The 6,344-nt window shown below is 34.5% G+C and overlaps 1 long non-coding RNA gene across 2 annotated transcripts; it reads left to right on the forward strand.

Moving 5' to 3' along the window:
* The first annotated feature begins 142 nt into the window (after nt 1-142).
* LOC116349636 lies at nt 143-1,189 on the forward strand. Of its 2 annotated transcripts, XR_004201932.1 has the most exons (3): nt 143-317; nt 381-654; nt 718-1,189. It is a non-coding gene; the product is annotated as an uncharacterized LOC116349636 (long non-coding RNA). The 2 variants fall into 2 exon arrangements; XR_004201931.1 differs by having other exon boundaries at nt 145-654.
* The last annotated feature ends 5,155 nt before the right edge of the window (nt 1,190-6,344 follow it).

Consider the following 6,344-nt stretch of genomic DNA (forward strand, 5'->3'; position numbering starts at 1 on the left):
TTTTTTTCATCAAACGCATGCGACGATACACATAGCAATGATATTCGTTAGCGTATATACAGTCTCATATGCACGCAACGAAATACAATTCGTTGAACGCAGGCGGCTACACATGTATATCTTTTTTCACTGCGATGCGTTCACTTCGATGAAACTAACACCAAAAATAGAGTAAAGTAGAGTGCGTAACTCATTTTGAGGGGTAAAGTCTCTACTTACACCTCAAGTGCGAGTAAGCGTACTCTAATACTTGTTTCTGTGTAGGAGGGTTAATAAAAAAAACCTCACTAAATAAAAAATGGACGAATATAAAGCATGTAAGTATATTCATACGTTCGAAAATAGCATTTTTGTATTCCATTTTTCATAACTGTAAATAGATATCGATCAATTACCGCAAAAAATCACCGAAATGCTCGAAACGCTTGATGACGAGCCAACCGAAGAAGAAACTCTTGCTATCAACGAAGCACATGCGGAACTAGAAAGTAATATTCAACAAGTCAAGCAAGAGATCTCATCTATCGATAGATGAATATTTGGAACATATGCGAAAATTGAGCGAACGTTTGAAGAATGACCCTAATGCAGATGCTGAGGCTTTGGTGGCAGAAATCTTGCAATTATATCACATTGAAAGCCCATGTGGTGCAGGTATGATTATGATTTATGTAAATGTGCTGTAAATAGACTAATAATCTCTCTCCCTCTGTGTAGCCAGCATGAGCAGTAATTTTGGTGCATCAAATGAGACGATCAACAGGAATGGAACCAATGAAACCAACAAGTCAGATAAATCCAATTTATCCAATGAAAATAACGAGTTCAAAAACTCCAAAGATATCGAAGCAACTGAAACCATTGATAAAATTAGGGAGCATACAAGAAAAAGAGTTGCCAATAAGTTTGCCATAATTTTGATTTATAACAGGAATTACACATTTTGCAGAGCATGAAAATAATGACAGCTCGGCAACGCTTTATTAGAGATTAGTACCGCTGGCAACCGCAGAACTATATAGAATTATATGAAGTAATTTGGTGGCGTTAGTAAGCAATGTTGTCTCATTGCCATGCTTGGACATTTTGTAAGACATGACAAAGATTTTTTAAACTATTTGCATTGAAACAAATATCATTTTATATAATAAAAGTCAAATAAACAACTATCATACTTTTTTAATCGCAATTTAGTTTTAATTAATTGAAAATTGTCTTCGTTCCCATTTGATGATGTCAAACATCAACATAATTCCACTCAAATTGCGAAAAATGTGAAGTTAAAATAATACGTTAATTGTCTACTTGGATTTGAAAAATTGACTAATCGGCTTAAGCTTAAGCAACCAATTTGTAACGTTTTTCACCCATTCAAACGTTGAGAAATGTAACGCTTTGACCCATTTTGGTGGTCATTTTCGTGTTAAATAAACGATAGATTATGTGTGTAGTTTTCACATTCCACAGCACAATGTGAACCCGAACCAACACAACGTTACAACAACAACAACAACAACAATCATTTATAGACCGATTGTACCTTTCGGTGTGTGGTCTTTTACGAAACGATTAGACTCAAATTCCTCTAACAATTCCTCTCCAAACTTCCCTATCGAGAGCCAGGTCTTGAGTTTCTCTACACCAATCATACCCTCTAACATCCAAATCACATTTAACCGAATCCAAATAACGTCTTCGGGGTCTTCCTCTGTTTCTCGGTCCATGCTTCGGCAAACAAAATCTTCTTTGGCAAACGCAACTCACCCATACGTTGGACATGTCCAAACCATCTCAGTCTCGACATTGACAAATTGAACACAACGTTAAATTTTAATTTTGTATTTCAATTCTAATGATTCATTTGTCGCTTTAATGATTCATTTGATTTAAATCATGTTTTGAATATAAAGTATTTATATATATAGATAAATGAAATGTATATCGCTGCATATGAGAGAATTAAAATGAGAGAACAGAGGAATTCTTTGGTGTAACAAAAGAAGAAAGTTCACCATTATTAACAAGATCAAAGCTTCAAAAAAATAAATATAATAATTCTATTGTAAGAGTATTATTTTTTAGCTAAAAATATTTCAAGAGGAGAGTATCTATTTGGGCGATTGTTTTAATATGAAAAGGAGAGAAATACTTTCCACATCAAAATATGTCCAAGGAGAGTAAGTTTTAGTTCATATTCGTTCGAGGGTACGTGATTTAGCCAAATTTTTCTATATAAAGAAAGAATTAAATAGAAGAGGAAATAAGAGAGATTTCAATAAGAATGTCCTTTATTTTCAGGAGACAAATTTTTGTTGTCACGAAATCAAAATTACCAATACCGTGCTATTTCGTCTCATTTCAAATGAATAGTCAGCTCAATATAATGTCTGAAACACAAAGCTACATTCATAAGATTAGTTTTAACAAACAAAATAAACATTTTTGTTTTTAACTCATCAGTGAGTGAAATAATTCGATAATACCAATGTCTGAAAACATTACATATTACAATCGAATTAAAAAATAATGACATTTGATTAGATATAGCATTTTTAGTATACATCAAAATATTTTAGACGGGAGAGTACATCATTCACTGAAATACTTTGCATCGTTCAAGTACACAGAAAAAAACTTTTTCTGCACAATTACGTGATACAATGCAATTATACTGTTATTACTCGCTTTTCATGTTCGCTCGTTGTTCCATTATTTGTGATACTTACTTGGTTCACATAGAAATATGCAAGATTATCCAGGTTCACTTTTATTATTCACAACAGTAGCAGCAGCAACAGAACATTTGCAATTGAAAGTGCACAATACATTTCAAGCGATACAAATAGAATTTTTGCCATTAAAGTGGTCACTGTGTGTTCATTTTTTTTTTGTTTCCTCACTTTCTCTTCTATACTTCAAATTTATGAGATGAAGTGGTACAAAAGCTTGAATCGCATTACGTTTGGTGTAACTAGAATGTTGCTACTTTTAATTAAGTGTTGAATGTGGGAAATTATTACTTTTTATATTAACTACATTGAACGTTAACAGGTACTTTATGTAATTGAGAGCCAAACAAAAAACAGGATACATCTCGCAGTATACCATGAAACAAAGGTCTTTCAATATCTTCATAAATGGACAGAATTCAATTGTTTAATATTTTTTGTGTGGTTCGTACAAATTGGCAAATGGTTCAAGATGTAGGGGTAAGTTTAGAAGACGTTATTTGGATTTCTCTCTAAATTGTTCGACAATTCATCTGATAAATTCGATTATATGATTTTTTCATTTCTCTAAAAAATTAATAGTGATTTTTTAAAGTTAAACATCAATTTTAACCAGTGAAGTGAACCAAAACCAAACCATTTCATCCCGTGTTTTCTCTATGTGCCTTTGAAATGGCACGGACGCAGAAGTCTGCACCTTTGCGTATATGTATAAAGAATCAAAGAGATGTGAGAGTGTAGCTATGTATGTGTATCTGTGCGACATTAGTTGCACGTCTGAATACAAGTGAACAGTATCATCATTGAATACGCAAAGGTGCAGAGTACTGCGATTGTGCTATTTGAAAGGCACAACGAAAGAACACGGGATTGGTTTCACTTACCGAACGAACCGGAGCAATCGGAACGTTCCGACAATGGTTTACACTGTGCAGTATACACACGACCGTACAACGGTTCACACAAAACGAATTCCGAATGTATGAGAAATGTCAAACCGGTTCACTTTCACTGATTTGAACCCTCTAATGCATTTATTTTTGGCATAAATGGTTTTACGATCAGAAATGGGGATTGCTTGTTTAAAATGGGAAAACGCTTGTTAAAAATTGGATTTTTTTTTCTAAAAATGGGGAAATTCTTGATAAAAATCTGATTTTTTTTTGTCAAAAATGGGGAAATGCTTGATAAAAATCGGGAAATTGCATGTTAATAATGGAAAAATCGCTTGTCAAGAAATAGGAAAATGCTTGTCAGCGATGGGAAAATGTTTGATAAAAATCGAAAAATGCTTGTTAAAAATGGAAAAATCTCCATAATTATAAAACCATAAGTTCGAATTTGATATTTTTATATAAAAAGTATATCGGAAATTCATTGTACCTCAAAACTAACGTCAGATTCGGGTTTTTCACTTTTTGTGAATTTGAAGAAAGTGCTTGAAATTTTTCAAAATTCGATTTTTTTTTTTAAATTCCTGGATCTGGCAAGAGGGAAATTCCTGGGTCTGGCGTATTTATTTTCAAACCGTTGTCATAGTCGTGTTTCTATAACCATCATACAGAGGTTATGGGGGTACGATTTTTGATTCTCTCAAAAATGTCAAAATCGAACCACTCTAACGTGCATTCACCCAATTTAGAGACATTCATGCCACAGCAATGAAATCCCTACTAAAGAGCTAGATGGTGGCGACAGTGTTGATGGGATTTTTAAATTTATTTGCACGACGCCATGTCACTATACTTGTCCATTAAAACGTTCATACAACAGACGGAATGTTCACTATAGTGGACTCAAACGATTTGAACCGTCAATGTGATCAAGTATAGAACTATAGGATCATATACGATGAATATGGATTACAAAGTATGTTTTATGTATTATGTTTAAATGTTTTTGAAGGAGATGGAATGGAAATTATGAAAATAAACTTCGATCAAGCTAGTTGACTACGAATATAATGTTTTCCTTCCGAACCTCAGACCAAGTTTGAATAAAAATAAAAATGGGAGAGAGTTCTTAGAATGGAATACAAGACCGAACGAGCGCGCGTGCGACTGAAGGTCTTGTATTCCATTCTAAGCACTCTCTCCCATTTTTTTCCGAACCCCGAAGCCAAGGTTGATTGAAAATAAAAATGGGAGAGAGTGCTTAGAATGGAATACAAGACCGAACGAGCGCGCGCGCGAGTGAAGGTCAAAAAGTGCGCGCGCGTGACAATCAAAACGCCGAATAATAAAAGAAAAAAGTGTGCTTCAAGCTAATTGTTGTTCAATTTTTGCAGGTTCTTCAAAGAAAGGTTGCGATAGATACAGAGGTAAATCGAAAAATGATCAAAATGTTTTTATCACCACATGGAAATTTGACCTTGAGTCAATCCGGTACAAGTGTCCGATTGCTTGCAATGATATGTCGGTCCTTGAACACTATCGCCAGCACAGTGAAACAATTATTGATGCATTCAAAAAACGAGCACAATATGTGATCGAAAATGCTCGGCATACGAGTTTGGTGCGTTATTTGGATGTAAATTGTCACATATCAAACGGAATGCTAAACGTTGATTTGGTGCAAGAATATGTTGAAGGTAAAAGCGTTGGATCGCTATGGGAACACGGAATTTTGCCCAATCTTCCAGCGATTGCAAAACGATTGGTGATCGCAATTGAGTATTTGCATCGAATGGATCCAAAAGTGACGCACGACTATTTGAACTACGAATCGATATTTTTGAGTAAATCATCTGTCTATATGATTGCAGATTTTCATTTGGTGCCATATTTGATGTATTTGCAGGGCACACATTCGATGGAAAAAATGCACGATATCGATGCGGTTGGATCGTTGATTCAGTCAAAATTCAAAGCCGTTCAGTATTTTGCCAACAATTTCATTGAAGAATGTCATCAATCGAAATCGCTTCCATTTTCCAATTTACTTGCTCATGAATTTTTATCAAATGTTCACATTGGAGAATCGAATACCATTTACAGCGGACCGATGCTCAGCCATTTTCAAATTGAAAAAACACTTGGCAAAGGTTCTTACGGTTGTGTAATTAAAGCCAAATATCCAAATAGCAAGGAGTCGTTTGCATTAAAATTAAACAAATTACCGAATGGAAGCAAAGGACGATATGGAAAAGTTAAGCGTGAAGAGGTCATAACGAAAATGAATCATGAAAATATTGTGAAATATATTACAAGCTGGGAACAAACGGCCAACACACATGAACTAGAGAGAGTTGGCATTAAATTTGAAAAATCCAGTTCAACGGAGACGACAGCCTCGGAAACAGCATTGCCGTCTTCGGTTCCCAAATCCGATTTACCCACTGCTGATCAGTAAGCATTTTATTCAGATTAAAGGGATTTACATACAACATTTATCGATTCTTTTTTATTTGCTTTTTTGATTGTTTGTAGAAAATCATCCGGCCCGAACTTCAAAGACATGATCATCCTTCAATTGGAACTGTGTCGAATGGATCTAAGGTGATAAATGACTTTTATTCAAAGACTTTGAAGTTATAAATTTAAAAGAAATTGAGAATCAATGCATTTGAAGCTGCACAGTCTGAACAATACAGAGCCACTCATTTATATTCGTGAA

This window comes from Contarinia nasturtii, unplaced genomic scaffold, assembly GCF_009176525.2.
Source record: "Contarinia nasturtii isolate CC-2019 unplaced genomic scaffold, AAFC_CNas_1.1 Cnas_scaffold_2998, whole genome shotgun sequence".
Lineage (NCBI taxonomy): Eukaryota > Metazoa > Arthropoda > Insecta > Diptera > Cecidomyiidae > Contarinia > Contarinia nasturtii.